Source organism: Miniopterus schreibersii (genome assembly GCF_964146895.1).
Source record: "Miniopterus schreibersii genome assembly, chromosome: 16".
Classification (NCBI taxonomy): Eukaryota; Metazoa; Chordata; class Mammalia; order Chiroptera; family Miniopteridae; genus Miniopterus; species Miniopterus schreibersii.
Window position 1 is genome coordinate 40505882 of NC_138116.1, and position 17991 is coordinate 40523872.

At 41.5% G+C, this 17991-nt stretch overlaps 1 pseudogene across 1 annotated transcript; it reads right to left on the reverse strand.

Annotated features, from left to right (window-relative positions):
- Nucleotides 1-995: 995 nt before the first annotated feature.
- Nucleotides 996-15358, reverse strand: LOC308568856 (keratin, type I cytoskeletal 18 pseudogene; annotated as a pseudogene). The gene is made up of 2 exons: nucleotides 15317-15358; nucleotides 996-2108 (listed from the first exon to the last, which is right to left on the reverse strand). The product of its transcript is annotated as a keratin, type I cytoskeletal 18 pseudogene (transcript).
- Nucleotides 15359-17991: the final 2633 nt, after the last annotated feature.

Genomic DNA, 17991 nt, shown 5'->3' on the forward strand with positions numbered 1-17991 from the left:
ACTTTTCCTTAAATAAAATGAGCATTTAACTTGTTTTTTTTTCCACCTCATTAGCTTCCTCCAAAGAAGCACACCCTTCTCTCCTTTACAATCTTTCAATGTAATTATACTGCAATTTTAGCTTCATTAACTATTTTATTGCTTGAATTGTCATAATCATGTGAATGCTACTGAGAGCAGAACCTAGGAAACTGATAGTGTTTCCTTTCCTGCACAATTTTTTATATTTAAATGAAACCAATAATTATCATTTGTTTGCTTGTTTTTTTTTTAATATATTTATCACTAGTTTAACTCAAACTCTCCAGCAAGTATGTGAATCTCTTCTCAATAAATGCATTCTCATTAGGCATGTCACCACCTTCATCTCTGTGGAGAAAGCACTCCGTTGCTGCTGCAGAATGGAGTGGTTTTTCTCTGCAAGAGTTACCTCAGCTCCTCTTATAGTCTTTGCAATCCTGGGGATTTTTCATTACTATACTGTTGGGCACCTTGTTTCTTGGATCTCATGTCTTCTTTCTGGGTTTACTCCCTTGTTTTGGTGAAGCATGCTCTCCAACTTTCATTGGAGGGATGCCTGAGAGGGAAATGTTTTGATACCTTCAGTTTCTGAAACTATTTCTATTTTTGCCCAACATGTGACTGATAGTTTAGCCAGATACATAGTTTTAAGAAGGGAAATGGGACTAGGAAAATATTGTTTGCTTTCTGTCTAGTTTTTAATATTTGCTACTAAGAAATCTGAAACCACTGGGGTTCCTGATCATTTCTATAAAACTTACTTTTCATGTGTATATTTTTCTCTTTGGGAGACGTAGGATTTCCTCTTTGTTTCAAGTCTTCTGAAGCTGCACAGTGAAGACCCTTGACATGTGTCTCTTTTCATTTACTCACCTGGACACTCAGATGATAGGTCCCTTGAGTCTATTTTTTTTAACCTCTGAATTTTTTATTAGCCTTCTGCCCCCAAGAGGTGCCCCACTTCTGCTGCCTCCTTAATGCCTCAGAACTTTGGTGTCACTGACCTCAGACAACCCTTTGCTGTCCACAATCCTGCAGGTGGTGGTCTTTTGGATGGATTGCATGGAGTGACTGTTGTTCAGGGTGTCACCAAGATCGAAGTCTTCCTCTTCTTCCAGCAGGTGATGGTAGGTGAAGATCTCAACCTCCAGCTTGACCTTGATGTTGAGCAGGGCCTCGGACTCCTGGGCCTGGCACTGCCCCTCTCCTGGGTCTGGGCCAGCTCTGACTCCAGGGCAGCAGGATCACCCCGAGCTGTTCCATCTGCCTGGCATACTGCATCTCCACCCCTCTCAAGCTGTTCTCCAAGTTGTCCTTCAGATTTCTCATCAAGTTCAGATCAACCTCCAAAGACTGGAGCTCCATGAATCTCAGTTCCGTGAGTGTCCTCTCAGCAGCTCCTATCTCAGTGGTCTGGGAGGTGACCACTGAGGTGCTCTCCTCAGTCTTCTGGGACCAGTGCTAGTCTAGCTCCTCTCGGTTTTTCCGAGCCAGCTCATCTTACCGTGCCCAATGTCCACCACGATCTTGCTGAGATCCTGCGGTTTGGGGGCATCCAACGCCACGGTCAACCCGGTGTTGGCAACCTGGTTTAGTAGACCATGTACTTCATCCACGTGGCTCTCCTTCATGGAGAGCAGCTCCTCCTTGAGAGCTTCGGCCTCCGTTCCACTGCAGCCCAGTGATGCTGGTGTTATCAGCGCCTTTTGGGGCCCACTGATATCGCTCCCCACAGGCTGGCACACAGGCGGGCCCCTCTCATACTTGACTCTGAAGTCAGCAGCAGCAGCGAGGCAGGTGTTGCCAGTGAGCAGAGCGATGAGGGCGTTGTCCACAGAGCTTGCAAAGATCTGAGTCCTCAGGCCCTCAGTGGTCTTGAAATAATGCCCCAGTCTCCCGCCTGGGTTCCTTCTTCTCCAGGTGAGCCTGGATTTTGCTCTCCAGTCTCCGATGACCAGCTTCCACGCTCCTGCCCTGTCCAGGTGGGAGGCCAGGCAGCCATCCAGGCCCTGCACGGTCTCCTGGCTCTGGATGCCCCTGTGCCGCCCAGGCCCGCAGCCAGGCCCCCGGCCGCAGCCACCCGCATGCTGGTGGAATGGGACACGGAGCTGCGGGAGCCCGAATGCCTGCACCCTCGTGGATGCTGCCCAGCGGCCGCGTCAGCCCCGGCTGAGCCACGGCCCGGAGCCCGGGGCCCCGCAGGTCGCGGCGACGCTGCAGCCGGTGCTGAAGCTCGTGCCGCTCGGGAGGAAGGAGAGGAGCCGAGACTCGGCGGCAAGCGGCGGCCGGGCCTTTGAATCCTGCAACTCGTGTCCTTTCTTCTGCCAGACGTCCTCGAGTTATTTTGTCGATAATTTCCTCTCCTCTGTTTCATCTTTCTTTCTTGACTTTTCATTATGTTATTATTGGACTCTGGCTGTTTTTCTCAATTTCTTCTTATTTTTTAATTCCTATCACTTTGTCTCTTTACTATGTTTTCTAGGAGACTATCTCGTCTTTATCTTTCAATTTTTTTCTATTAATTTTTAATTTCTTAGAAAGTTTTGGAATATTCATTTTATTGTATTTTTTAAAGGATTGCAATATGTTCTCTTATCTACCTGAGGATTTTATGATAGTTTTTGAAGATTTATTTTTTCCCGCACTGCCTGTTTCTCTGAGTTACTTTGGTCCATCTGCCTATTTGTTTTGGTCTCTGTTATTTATCCTAGGCTTGCTTTATGTCTGGCAATCTTTCCTCTGCTCACATTTGAGTGGGAAGCCTGAAAGTTCATTGAAAGCTCTGAGTTGACTGGCCTGTTTTATTGGAAAACTCCAACTTTTTCTCTTGAACTAGCCAAGCTCTTTAGCAAGACTCTCCCAAGTTTTGAGCCCCAGGCCACCAGTTCTGGGAGAAAAGTGAGAAAGGATTTGGGCATCTCAGAATTTTCTGGGTAGGTGCTTAAGTAGCACATCTCTCTGCAGTGGAAAAGTTTTATTTCTATCCCATTTCCCAGAGACTCTCTGGTTTACCGTCTCTAGAACATAACCCTCTAGTCATCCTCGGAGAAGCGAAGGGCATTTGCCCAGTCACACTGAGTAGAAACTAATTTTTTAAATGCTTTCAACCAAACCGTCTTATTTTAGGCTCCTTGCCTTCCTTTACCTCTACTCCCAGGATGGATGGTATCCAGACTCACCGAGGCTTTTGAGGATTCCGTGGTATAATCTCAGTTTCTCTACTGCTGGCTTAGATTCAGCCTTCTTAAGTAACAAGTCCTTCCTTATTTATTCATCTGCTTTTCAGATTCGAAAATTTTGTTCCTATTGTCCCCTCTGCTATATGCTTGTGGGTGTACGTCTTATAAAATTTCCCTTTATTTTCATTTAAATGGGGTTTAAAGAGGGAAGGAAAGTACATACCTGTACTTAATCTTCCATCTTTATCTGGAAGTTGATTTCTTAGTGTATTTGCTAATTGAAATCATTATGGCACATTGAGCATCTGTATTAATCAATTTAGGCTAATACTGTGCTACAGCAACAGCAACCCCCAGTCTTGAGTGGTAACACAACAGAGTTTCATTCTCACTTTTGTTAAATGCCTGCTATGGACAGCTGGTGGCTTCGCTCCACAGTCCCTGGGAGCTGATGGGGGCACAGCCGTTTTGCAGTTGACGACCTGAAACACACAACATTGTTGGTTCCCACATAGGGACCGAGAAAGCTGGAGGATCTCATGTTGGCAAATGAATACTTCGTCCTGACCGTGGTATGTTCACATTTCTTTGGACAGAATGTTTCATGACCTTAATTTACTGAAAGAAAAAAAAAAATCAGAAAAGTATAATCTGCACAGGTGTTTGAGAGGAAGAGATATTAAGAGAGTGCGAGAAGTCTCCACCCCGGCACCTACCACACACCGGAGGGAGCTAGCCTGAGAGCACGCTCGCCAGACTGCTGTAAAAAGCAGATCCAGCTCAGTTAAGGGGCTTAAAGGAAATGTAGTCTATTTGTCTCTACTGCAACCACTATTTGTCTCCACTACACCAGGTAAGCATTCAGAGCTCGTAGGCGGCCGTGCACCTGTGAATTCTCACACCAAGGACTAGCTGCGGGAGGCCTTAACACTAAGTCCCCAACCTTGCTCCCTGTGCCTAACCACCTTCTTCCGTGGGGATGCACATGAGGTTTGAAAGTACATGAGCAGGTATTTATGCAGGAAGGTGAAAGCTTCTAGCGAGGGACAAGTCAGAACATTGTGGAAGCCTAGTCATGGAGAAGACAAGGAATGTTTCCTGCAGGGATTCTGTGAAAAACAAAACTAAGCTAAACCAAAACCCCACGACCTGTGAAGCTTCTGTGATGTAATTACATTAGTGGGAACTTTGACTCAATGTAGTGAAAGCTTGAGGGCGTGAGGGCTTTGGGCTTTGGGCATGTTGCTCTCAAAGAATGTGATCAGTGCTTCCATTTCTGCCAGCGTAACTTGCTTAAACATGAAATAAACATCACGTGATTTCAAATAATAAACGTCAAATGGGAATTTTTCTTACTTTTGTCTCTAAATTTATTTTCTTTTAACATGCATCAGCTTAGATACAATAATTAAGTTTCTAAATATAGGGAGCTAAAAGGTAAAATCTTGAAATCCTGGAATACAGAGATTTCAGGGAAAATCACAGAGTTAAGATATTTCTGCACTGTCAGCCAGCTCCCCCTGCTCCCATAGTGCTCCTTAGTGTCTCTTGATAATCTATAACATTTACTCAGTTCAAATCCCCCATCAATTATGAGAAGCCCCACAAGATGGGGAAACTAACCTCATTAAATATAATCTCAGATTATAAGTGCTTTAAACTCAAGTTTAGAAATCTTACAAGAAAGTTTTAACTTTAGAGCAGGAGGAGGAATATTAAATGGATGGTTATAACCAGTATTGGGAGGTAATTATCAGTTGCTTAATGGTTGGACGGCTAGAGATATTTGGCACAATGTGGAGGGGAAACCCTTCTGGGTCAGCGGGAGCTCTAGATGAGAAAGGGAGGCAGGGGAGGCTGTAGGAGTGAAAGAGCCACTGCCACGGCCTCCAGCCGAGCCCAGCCCGTGCAGGCCGGCCAGCGAGGCCAAGTGCTCTGTCTGTGCCTGACGGAAGTTCAGAGGGATCACTCATTTGCCACAAAAAGGAGAGGACAGGGGAGGAAAAGAACATGCTTCTTGAGATTTAACCCCGTGAAGATGCTCAAGTCTTTTTGGAGGGTGGTCCCAGCAGGATCCATTGTTGAGAGGGATTGAGAGGTAGGGGGCCGAGCTGTGGTTCAGAGCAGAGCACCGAAGGAGGGACATCCGAGGGCTGTACTCACATAAACACAGCGGCCTCTTATCTGCAGTTTTGCTGTCTATGTCTTCAGTTACCCGCAGCCCACCTCAGTCCAAAAATATTAGGTAGGAGATTTAAGAAATACACGATTCATAAGGTTTCCATCGCAGGGGTCTGAGCCACATGATGAAACCTTGCAGCCCCACTCCATCCAGCCCAGGGCGGGAGTCACACCTTTGCTCAGCATCTGTGTATGTTCCTGGACCTTTAGTCACCTAGGAGCCATCTGGGTAATCAGATCGACTGTCACCTTATCACAGAGCTCCCTTATTGTGCTTAATAAGGGCCCCAGAGAGTAAGAGTAACGATGCTGGCCATTTGGATCTGCCAGAGAGAAGCCGCAAAGTGCTTCCTAAATTTAGGTGAAAAAGTGAAAGAAAGTTGTCCGCTTAATAAGAAAAGAAAAAAATCTATATGCTGAGATTGTTAAGATCTACAGTAAGAACACATCTTCTATCCATGAAATTGCCTAATTTATAAATTAAACTTTATCATAGGTATGTATGTATAGGGTTTGGTACTATCCCCGGTTCCTGGCATCCACTGGGGTCTTGAAATGTATCCCTCATGGATATGAGGGAGCTACTGTAATGTGTAGATGTTTTTTGTTTGTTTTACCGTGGAACCAATTAATATCACATGATCCAAAATGACAGCATTCTGGAAACTTTAAAGCACTACTCAAGAGTGAGACGGAGGTGATTTTTTTCTGTCTGTCCATCCTAAATGAATATTTCTTTCTTATTCTAGTTGGGAAGGTATTGACACAGCCAGTTCTAGGATTTTAGCAAAGCAGGGTGATTGCACAAGGATCAGCCCTCCGAAAAGCCCTGGCTTTACTAACTGATGGAAAATGACTCAGAAAAGTCATCCTGAAATGAGGGTGAAACCTCAATATTATCACAAGCTTGTTGGATGCTCCTGGCCCGGCCCTTTTGTTCTCTGGGAGTGGAGCACCAACCTCACACAAGGTTACTCTGAGACCACAATAAAATGACACAAAACAAGGCCACTAATGTTGTCTTAATACGGTTAAGAACAAAGTCACCATGACACCCTCAAAACACCCAATCATAGAATTGCCTTGCTCTCTAACAGCATGTAAGCTAGAGGGGCCCCAGCTTTTTTTTTTTTTTTTTTTTTAAACATATCTTTATTGATTTCAGAGAGAGGAAAGGAGGGAGAGAGGGAGAGATAGAAACATCAATGATGAGAGAGTCATTGATCAGCTGCAGCCCGCAACCCGGCCATGTGCCCTGCCCGGGAATCGAACCTCGATCTCCTGGATCCTAGGTCGATGCTCAACCGCTGAGCCACACCCGGCCGGGCAGCCCCTGCTTTTTAAGACCATTCCCCCTGCCACTCAACCAAAGCTCAGCTCAGATCATGGGTTCCTTCTAACACCCTCTTACTGAGACCCCTTGCCCCCATTTTCTGCAGTTTGTGTCCCTTCTTGTGTAATTAATAATAAAACCACTTCTTTAACCCCAGGCGTGTTTGTGTTGGGCTTGGCTGTATGAATTGACAAAGTCACTGTTAACCCACCGCCCCACCGCTGCTAAGCCAGAGTCCTTAAGCCCCCCGTCATCCTCACCTCCCCGACGCCTGTGGCACTCAGGGGCACACGGTGTGAGGTAGGGGTTCCTGCGGGCAGCCGCTCACCCGCGCTCCAGGGGTCAGAGTGAAGCCTTCCCGCTAGGCAGAGGGTCAGGCACCTCGCTTCCCCCGGCGGAGCGCAGGCTCCTTCTGGCCCGTTAGAAGGGCTCGCGTGGGGGACTAGAGATCGAGAATCACCTCCACTCCGAAGGCATGTGCTTCCCCGCCTAGGGCCACAGTGAGGGATCTGCACGGACTTGGCTAGTGGAATAACGGGAGGTGCGTGTATCCAAGCCTGTTATACACGCACACATGCTTGTCCTTGGCCACGGTCAGACTTCCAGGGATGGCGGGGCAGAGACAGCAAGCGCGCGCGTGAGTGAGGCAGGCCTGGTCCAGCGCAGCACAAGGCAACGGGGCGTTTGGCAAATTGGCGAGAGCATGTCCTTTCCAAAGAGGGGACAGCCTCATTGCTGCTCATTGCTGCCATAGGCAATGGGGCCCCAGTGTGGCCACATCTTCTGATTTTTCAAGCGAAGTGGAAATGCACATTTTAAAATGTGAAATATCCCAATTTCCTGGTGCTGGCATTAAATTCAAATGTCTAAAATGCCAGGAGTTGTTTTTTTTAAATTCTGATTTTTCAATTTCAGTTTACTTTCAGTATTATTTTGTATTGGTTTCAAGTGCACAGCATAGTGGTTAGACAATCATATATTTTCCAAAGTGGTCCCCCCGATATCTCCAGCGTCCACCAGGCACCGGGCATCGTTATTCCAACATTATTGCCATAATCTTCCCCAGGCTGTGCTTGACAAGCCAGTTTGCAGCTACCAAACCGGGAGTATTTTTAAAACGATGCAGCAAAGCAAATCGAGCCTGTTTCTATCCGGCTGTGTTTCTGCCGTATCCCTTTCTTCTTTGTCGTTTTCTTTTTTAAATAAGTGTTTATTGATTTCAAAGAGAGGAAGGGAGAGGGAGAGAGGAACATCGATGAAAGAGAATCATGATTGGCGGAGCCGCAGCCTCCCAGGGCGCAGGGAGACACGCAACCCACTGAGCCACACCGGCCGGGGGTGGGGTACACTTACCCCGTCGCCTCTTTCCCAGGGTGAGGGTGAAGCATCTAAGAACACATGGGTGGTTATTCCTACCAAGTCTACTTTTTTTTTTTCCTACAGAGGTAAGTTATTCTTTGTTGGTTTTCCTAAGAAAAGAAAATGTTAAATATTTGCTTTTCCTTATAAATATATACAATTCTTAATGATAATTATTTCCATCAGCCTAATCTCCACCAGCAATTCTATAGTAACAGACCAGGAGCACCGAGCACAGAGCAGTCACCACCGCTGAGGTTGGAGATTGTAGCTTCCATTTATGGTCAACGATTAAAAGCAAAGGACTATGCCTTGTTTTAAAAATATTAAAAATATAAACACTATATTCTTTGTTCCATTAGGCCCTTTAATAAAGTTATTTGTTTCACAAGAATAAATCCTATAAAGTTATTTATAAATTAAATACAGGGAAACTATAAAAAGATAAGATAATGATTTATGAGTGTCTCTTATACAGTAAAACCCAACAAAAAGAGTTTTGTTTTTTCCTGTCCCATCATGATGTTTATCTTTCAAGGTCCTGAAGTCTGATGATTCGGCAAGGTCTTGCTTATTTGGTTGACAAAGGACATAATCCTCTTTTCATATTTCTTTTAAGAGTTTCTTTTTTCCTTTGGAAATAGTTATTTAAAACTTGGCAAAACTTCATTGCTCCCAAGGATTGAAGAAAAACAATATGGCCTTAAATATCAACCCATTGTATTATATGTTTAAACTGAGTAAGGCTGCTTAGAATATAAAAACACATAATCTAGTCCTGCCGGGCGTGGCCCAGCTGTTGAGCATTGACTTGGGACGGAGGAGATGGCGATTCGATTCCTGGTCGGGGCACATGCCCGGGTTGCGGGCTCCATCCCCAGTCAGGGGCGTGCAGGAGGCAGCCGGTCAGTGACTCTCTTATAATTGGTGTTTCTCTCTCTCTCTCCCTCTCCCTTCCTCTCTCTAAAATCATTAAAAAGATATATTTAAAAAGAAAACAAAGAAACAAACAAAAACCACATACTCTAGCTCTTGCCCTTTAGGGGCTTATAATCAAGACTCATCCAATCACACAAATAGAACAGCTTCAAGGGCATTAAGTTCAACACCAGACAGTGTTGGAGCACATAGCCATCTAGTCTGTTCTTAAATCCCTCCAGTAACAGAAACATAGAAGCCCTCCCCTAGTTCACCTTGAATAGCTCTAACAGACAGTCCTTACATGGACCGAAATAGCTCACTATTTTGACCTAGTTTTACACATTGCGCCATACGGAGTAGGTACAATCTTCCTTCCACGTGGAAGGAACAAAGAATATAATGTTTATATTTTTAATATTTTTAAAATCTTCCTACCCGTTAAGTAGTTAAAGATGGGTTTCACGTTCTCCCCAGGCTGAACCAAACACGGAGTTCCGCAATGTCTTGACATCAGGCCTCCTTCAAATGTATCCCTGCGTTCACTTTCCTATTGTCTCAGCTTTACTTCTATATGTCCAGCAAAAGTTGGATTAAATGCTTAAAAATGATCTCATTAAGGGGTTGACACATTTCAAACTTACTGTCAGCTAAAACTCACATGAATTTTCACCTATTCTCTGCTTCCGAGACACACAGAAACGATTCTGCATTTGTGAAATCGGTCCCTTGGATCCAAACATAGGCCCTTCAGTCCAGCTGTGGTGTTTCTGCTTGTTAAATGTGCGCTTTAGCCTTTGAATCGCCGGCGGTCTTGCTTGGAGGTGGCTTCTCGGAGCTCTGTACTCAGAATATGATGCTGGGAGAAGAACTGGTTTCTTTAGAAAACCCCATCTTTCTAAACCACCTAATTTTTTCATACTCTTGAGGTTTTTCTCTTTTTACTCATCCTACTAATGGGGGGTTTATATTTGTCTTGCATTTAGAATTTAGAAGGAGTCGTTCAACAAACTTGCCTAGTTTCTTTTCAAATATTGAAGTTCAGACAGATTCAGAGATCTGCTAGCTTTACTTTTCCCCATTAGAATTCATCTGTGTGTGGGGAGACCAGGCAGAGCTACAGCGGGAGCTAGCTGGGGGCTATCACCTTAGTGACAAGCAGCCTCGTTCCTCTGCCTGTTGTGGCAACGTGAAGTGATCTGGGACAGTGCTCAGGGTTGCTAACTGGCAGGAATTTCAGGGATTCCTCAACACCCCTCGACCATAAAGAGTATGCAAGGTCTCCAGTGCCCTTAAAATGCCCCAGATCACCAGGTGCCTTCTCTGGTTCTAGAAGACCTCGCTCTTCTGATGCCTTTAGGCCCAGTCTGCACCTCGTATCTCCACGTTGGTCTAAAAGAAGTTTTGCTTGAGCTTGTGAAAGCTTTATATTCCTTGAGCTCTGAGAATCAGGTTCTATTTGGGTATAGAACTCTCATTAGAAAGCTTTGTTTATGATTATTTATCTTTGTTTATAATTGAATACCAAATGTGCTATTTGAAAAAACCCGGACAGGAGGAAATAGAAACAGTATCAAATGTACTGAGATAAGTAGAAATAATCTAACAATGTAGAAAAGTTAATTATTAGAATGAGATCATGTTGCTAAGAGAGTGAATTGTTTTCTAATCCATGGGAAATAAACACTTTGCTGAGAGCGCTGTGGGAGCTAATTTGGGTCATGGATCTGGGCAGTCACGGAAAAGCACCCTGCCATTTGGAGCTCATCTGAGATCTGGTTCAAGTCCTGCATCCTCGGTGAAGACAATCAGCTTGCATGGCCTGTGGACAGTCTCTCCACTCTCATGATTCCTAGGCAGAGGGCACCAGTGAAAAATACTTTTTTTTAAAAAATTGAAATGGTTTGACACACTGATCCATTGTGCTGATGCTCAAATGGACTCCTTTTCAAAGTGCTTTAAAACTATCGACCCCCAATGAGTTGAGGATTTTAAGATATAAACTCTTCTTTTTTCTGGAGCACTTAGGCCAGCTATGAAGTTCCTATCAGGAGGAAGACATAAGCCATGGAAATCCATTCTAGTACTTCACACCCTAACAAGGCAACCCCAAGACTAAGATGTTTGACTCTGAATCAAACCAGGTGTCCTTGAGCCCAGAGGAGAGTTGCTGTCCTAGAATCAGAAGCCAAAATAATATCATATAAATGAGAAGAAAAATTTCTTCCAGTCAAACAGTACTAGTGTAACTTTAGGCAAAGCTGAATATTGAGTGTTAACATGTTCATTCGATGTTAAGAGTGATATCGGTCCTCTGTTGCTATCCTAGTCTAAGGCACCATTATTTCACTAGAGGCTAGCAACAGCCTCCTAACTGATCTTCCTTCTTCCACTCCTTGCCTCTTACAATCCATTCAGCAAAGTAAGCTTGTTAAATAAGTCAGATCCTGTTTCTTTCTTGTCTCAAGCATCCCAGGGTACTTAGAGTACACTGTTTGTATCATTTGACCCCAACCTACCTCACCCACTTCATTCCATTCCATTCTCTTTCCCTTCAGTCATGGTAGAGGGTTCAAGATCCAATAGCCAGTCCTTCCCCGCAGGAGGAATATAGCCACGTGCCTAGAAGGACTAGGTCCCCCCCATCTGATTAGCGTAATATCAGTATGGTGGGCCTACGTGCTGGTCTATGGGATGCCAAGGCAGTCAAGGCCCCTGAAGTTGTATTACGCAGAGGGAGAGAATGAACGTAGTCCTGCGCAAGGAGTGAACCGGTGCTGCGGGCTTTCTCACATAAAGCAGGTTTCGATTCTTGTTTACTGATGGATGTTGGAAAGAGCACATTCACCGACTTGACAGCCACATAGGGAAGGCCAGAAGCGGGGTGCAGCTCTGCTCCGCTCCGGTCTCTCGTCTGGCGCGTCCACTGAAACTGGAGCTGGCGCTAGGCCTACAGCAGCCCACTCGCATTCACGCCACTCGTGTGGCGCTTGCGAGGACCAGGCAGTTTAATTAGAAGGAGATGGGATGAGACCACCAGCCCCACCTTTTTCTATGGCATTGATATTAGTAGTAATCTATTCAGTTCTTCCAAGAATCCAGTATTCCTCTAATTTACAGTCTTGGCTGGGGTACTGGGGTGTGGGAAATGTCTGTGTCCTTTACTAGTTTTCTTATTATAATGACTTACATTGTATAACTCAGAGAACCAGTGTAAGGATTCTGCTACTTGCTAAAAGTCTCCATCCCACTTAGAAAACCACGTGGACGTGTTGCAGGATCCCACTTACACCATGTGTGCTGGGATACACTTCAGCTGGAAGACCATGCTGGCACTTAGGTTCTCCAAACTCAGTGTCAGCTAAGACGCCTTGTCCAACTGTCCTTTTCAAGCCTGCGTATCGTCCTTTCCTCAGCTTACTGGTGCCCTGTGAGTGGCTGGAGTTTATTCAGGGAAAGTATCAGGGATGTTCACTGAATGTGCCGTGGTGATGTTGAGGCTCCTTCCGCGGGAGCTGGTGTCCGCTTTAATGGGTGATTCTAATGGTTTCTGATCTGACTTAAATATGGAAACAGGATAAGGGATTGCAATTCCATTGCAGCTGATGTCAAACTGCTTTCCAGGAGCTCTCATTTATTTCCCTTTTCCTTTTACCATTTAAGTAACCCCCTGGTTGGCAGTCTATGGATCTCGTCCCTCAGGACATAATGATCTGTTGGCAACTGACAATGATAGGCATTCTTATTGCCACCCTTGCCCCGTTGCCATTGCAGTAATAGTGCCTACCTTTCCTCTCATGGCTAAGCACCGTTACCTGTTGCTGCCATTACAGAAATTATCACCCCCACTGACACAAGAGGGACAAATCTGTCCCTTTCACCCTCCAAGGACAGACCCCCTCTCATTGCCTGGAAATGGAAGTTTCCTCTGAACACCCCTGGAGGATATTGTCAGTTGGTGGATTTTCTGACTTCATAGCATGAATTTGTCCTAACATTCCCACTTCCCTGCACCTTCTGATAGCTTCCTTAATGCCATATTAAGGCAGTTCTAACATCTCTACGTCTTACGTAGTAGGTCATTTTTTTCAATTCGCTAGTGCCATGCACAAGTTAATTTACTTAGGAAAACAATTCTATTTAAAAAGCTGACTATCAATGGAATATGTCTGAAGGACTTAATTCCTAAGTTTAAAATGTTCTTATCATGAGTAGCAATAGGGCACATACTTTATAGCACACATTGCAGTGAAAGTGTATGAGGCTTTAGAGAATCAACAACACCCTGACTAGTCATGGCACCCAGGTCCAGGTGAGTCAGTAAAACCTGTAAGTAAGTGGGACTCTTCCTCCCTCCCTTCTTTCCTTCTCTTCCCTCTTCTTTCTTTCTGAGCATTTCTGAGGCCTTGAGACTTTTTGCCAGAACTAGTCATATACTTACAAAGACAGTCATCTTTTAAATAATATTTTACTACCTCTTTATAAATTCACAATGGGCTATGTTAAGACAGTCTATTAAAAAACACATGGGCTCTTTTATACAATCTAAACGAGTGGAGTCATAATCCATGGTGTGCTCTGGAGAACAGCTCTAAGATTTCACCCCTGCTCAAGAAAAACGCTTCTACCTCCCACCCCATGAGCCTTATGAACTGCTCAGGTCTCCACCAGACTGTTCACTGAACCAATCTCTCAAGGTTTTTCTGATCCTAGAATCTTCTCTCCATTTCTGATGACCAGGTTGACTTTTACCACCTTATCTTAACTCTTAAAACACAGGAAATCTGCTGATCACAGTTTTTTGCCAGGGGTAAAAGGACTGAAATACATTTTACCTTCTGAGGATAGAATCTTAACTTAAAAACTACCCAGTGCCCATGTGACAAAGTATTGCACTAAGAAGTTCTCCTTTTTGTTAGTGAAAGAACCTGTAAATTATAATCACTAAGAAGCTTTGTGGCCACCCCATGACAATCTCTAGGGACTCTACTTACTGTCTTAGATATGAAGTAAAAATTGGATCTAAAGTCTAAGGGGAGAAATATGTGAAAGAAAAGAAGCCAAGAGGTTCTACATATCAATATGTAGAACAACTAATCATAACATGGTGTAAAATAGAATAGAAATTAAATTAAGAAAAAAATTATAAAAATTTTTTTATACAAATTTAGGTTTCTGAGGAGATATAAGGAAAACACCAAAATGGGGAAGTAGGACTTAAATGTATTTTCTTTTCTTTCAGAAAAAAAATATAATATCAGAAACATAACTTTCTGCTTTAAAATGACAGTTTTTAATTGCAAAATTTACTTGCCAATAAATACTATTTATTTGTTTGTTTATTTACTTATTTTTCAAATATGGCTGTGTACCTTACATTTTTTTAAACTTCTAGCTCCTAAGGAAAAAAAAAAGATGAAAACTTTTCCATCAAATTTAGGATTTTTTTTCTATTATTTTTTCAAATATTATTATGTCCCCCTCTCTCTCCTTCTGGAACCCCCATTATAAGTATGTTGATTTGCTCAATGAGGCCTCACATGTCTCTGAGGATCTTCTTTTCTCTTCTTTCTTCTTTTTAAATTTCTGTTCCTTAGACTGGATGATCTCAATTGACCTATCTTAAAGTTTGCTGCTACATTCTTCTGATTATTCGAATCTGTTGATCCTATTGTAGGCACAATATGTTTCTCAAAGATGTGCATGTCCTATCCCAGAATCTGTGAATATATTGCTACATTGCAAAGAGAAATTAAGATTGCAGGCAGAATTAAGAATGCTAATAAGATGACCTTAAAATAAGGAAATTATTTTGGTTGGCTTGATATAGGTAAAAGAGTCCTTAAATGGAAAAAAAAAAAAGAAAAAAGAACAGAGCAAGATAGATAAAATCATGAAAGAGATTTAATCTGCAATTGTTGGCTTTGAAGATGGATTGGGGCTATGGGTGAAGAAATCTGAATAGCCTCCAGAATCTGGAAAAGGCTAGAAAATAAATTCTGACTTCGAGCCTTCAAAAAGGAACTCAACCCTGCCAATACCTTGATTTTAGCCTACTGAGACCCATTTCAGACTCTGACTTCAAGAACTATAAGAAACTTTTTTTTTCATTGTTATTAAAGTTGTGGTAATTTAGAAAATTAATATAGAGCTCCTCTATTAATTTTTTATTTCAGTTATTGAAGTTTTCAACTCCTGAATTTTTATTTAATTATTTTTAAAAAGAAATTTCTATATATTTATTAATATATTCTATTTGTGAGATATTTTTCTCATTCTTTCCATTAGTTACTTAGATATGGTCTCTTTTAATTATTTAACATACCTTAACTAGCTTATTAGAGTCTTTGTCTAGTAAGTCCGACATCTGTGCTTCCTCAGGACAGTTTCTATTGACTGCTTTTTTCCTGAGTATGGGCCATACTATATTATTTCTTTTCATACCCCTAATTTTTTTTGTTGAAAATTAAGCATTTTAAGTAATATAATGTAGTAACATTAGAAATAAGATTCTCCTCAACCCATGTACTGCTGTGACTGTTTTGTTGCTGTTGTTGCTATTGTTTGTTTGTTTAGTGGCTTTTCTAAAATAATTCTGTATAATTTGTATTCTTTATTATGTGTGGCCTCTGAAGTCTTACTTGATGAAGTTAGCAGTCAGCTAACGATTGAACAGATTTTCTCAAATGCCTGTAACCAATAAATCTCCTTGGGTTTGCCTTTGGATACTTTGTATGGTGGGAGTAGTTTAGAACTCTTTCTTAGCCTTAACGGCTTGCTTGTACAGAGCCTCAAGGTTGCCATAGGTGAGAATTTAGGCCCTTCTCAGTTCTTTCCTGAGAATGCTCACAGCCCTGGGGATGTACACAGCCTTACATATGCATTTGGTCTTTCTGACTTCCAGCAATGCATTAGAGCTTTTTAAAATCCCCTCTGGACATTTTATTCTCTATATTTTCCTTTTAAGCTTTTGGGCTCACCTATTATGTGTCTCAACTGGTATTACTACCTTATGTAGTCACAATGTTGAACAATTTTCTATGATTGTTTTCAACAAGTTCTTCTGGGCAAAAAAAGCTGTTTATACTGGGAGAGCTCTGAGTAAGTTCAAATAAAGATAGTCTTTTAAGTCGGGTCTTCCAGGAAAATACCAGACAGGGGACAGGGTTGAACAGCTTCCTACCCTAATTGGCCCTTTATAGTGGCTGACAGGCTATTGGTTTTCTCTGCAATTGTAATCTGCTGGTTTTCAGGGCTACTGCAAAGCTGGAGAGAGGGGTGGGAATATGAATATCTGAAACTCTACAAAGCTTGCTGTTCTTACCAAGATTCAGCCATTTTTTTAAATGAATACTCTCTGGGTTGCTGAAAACTTTGGTTAATTTTCAAAGATGTGAAAAAGTTAATTCTGGAAACTTTGCAAGTGTTCTCATTTCTTTTATGAAAGAGAATTTTCAAGGGTCTTGACTCTGCCATTTTCATTGACATCACTTTAAATTAGTTTTAGGGTTTGAAAATGTTAAGATCATTAATTGTAAAATCTTAAAACTATGTCTAATGTGAAAATTAATCATAGTTCCAAAGGTATTTAAATATAAATAACAGCAACAAAAGCTTTCTAAGAAACTTAAGAAAGGTTATTTTTACAGTAATAAATGGAAATTCCTCATGGTTAAGATGAACAATCCCAGTTCTTCTCTTCCTGAGGCTTATAAGTTTTTTGTGATACTTATATATAGCTAAGTGTTTTTGTTTAATTGAATTTATTTTTATACCTAGCAAATCTACATGGTAGTCTTTACCCCAGAGAAATACATTTATCTTAAATAGCTGAATTCAAGGATTTACAAAGAAAAAGTTGGTAATAAGTTGAATTTCTATCAATATGAGGACTAATTAAATTATTTATGAATATGTGCAATGACATATTATGTAGCTGTTAAAAATCTTGTTGGAACTTTATGTGCTGATGTGGAAAAATATTCATAATATAAAGTAAAAAAGTAAATAATTGTACCTATATATGTTTTGATTCTAATTATGTTTAAAAACCAGTAAGATAAAAACAACTATTTCTATATGCACATATATGTTTGTAATTATCTGTAAAAACATATGAAAATGTACACATTACATGAATGTTATTGGTTACTTTTGGTGATAACTGTGGAACTGAAGCTAGGTTTGGAATGGGTAGGAGAAGGAGGGTGCAGGAAGGGATGAATTGTTCAAGAATATTAACTTTGCTTTGTTTGAGATTTTGAAAATTTATTATAGGTAAAATTAAATTAATAGAAATTAAATACAGTGTAGGTATAACTAAAAAGTTTATGTATGAACATATGCAATTCTTGTCACATATCACAGCAAAAACTAAATAGTAATTACCTTTCAGCTCTGTGAGATTAAGCATAAACTTAATTTTCTTATGTGTACTTTTAGTTTTTCCCACATTTTTGTATAATAAATATGTATTACTTTGGAATAAGAAAAATTTAAAAATCTACACAGGTAAATATTGACAATAAAGACTAAACAAGGAATCTCTAAATATCATTTTAATACTTTAACAATATTACTAGTTGGACAAAAATCATAATTTTGATTTAAAATTAAACAGCAGTGTCTCTTACATCTTGTGCAAAATGTATACTACTTGGAGAAGTATGGCTCCAGAAACTAAAACCTATTATCATGAATAAAATAATAGGCAAAAAGTTCTTTATTCCTTTGTCTTTGAATGAAACTGCTGTATATTATGAGAGAATTTTTTTAGTTTCCCAGAAGGTTCTCCTTGAGAATTATACCTCTAAATAACTGTAGCACATATTAAAATCCAACCATGGGCCTGGAAAATAATATATACTTTAATTAAATATATGTGGTTAAACCTCATAAGATGCACTTCAGAAGTTTATTCAACTTTCCATCATAAGTCCCTGAGCCCTTTGAAGTTATAGATTGAAATGTATTTTATATTCAGATGACAGATGTAACCCA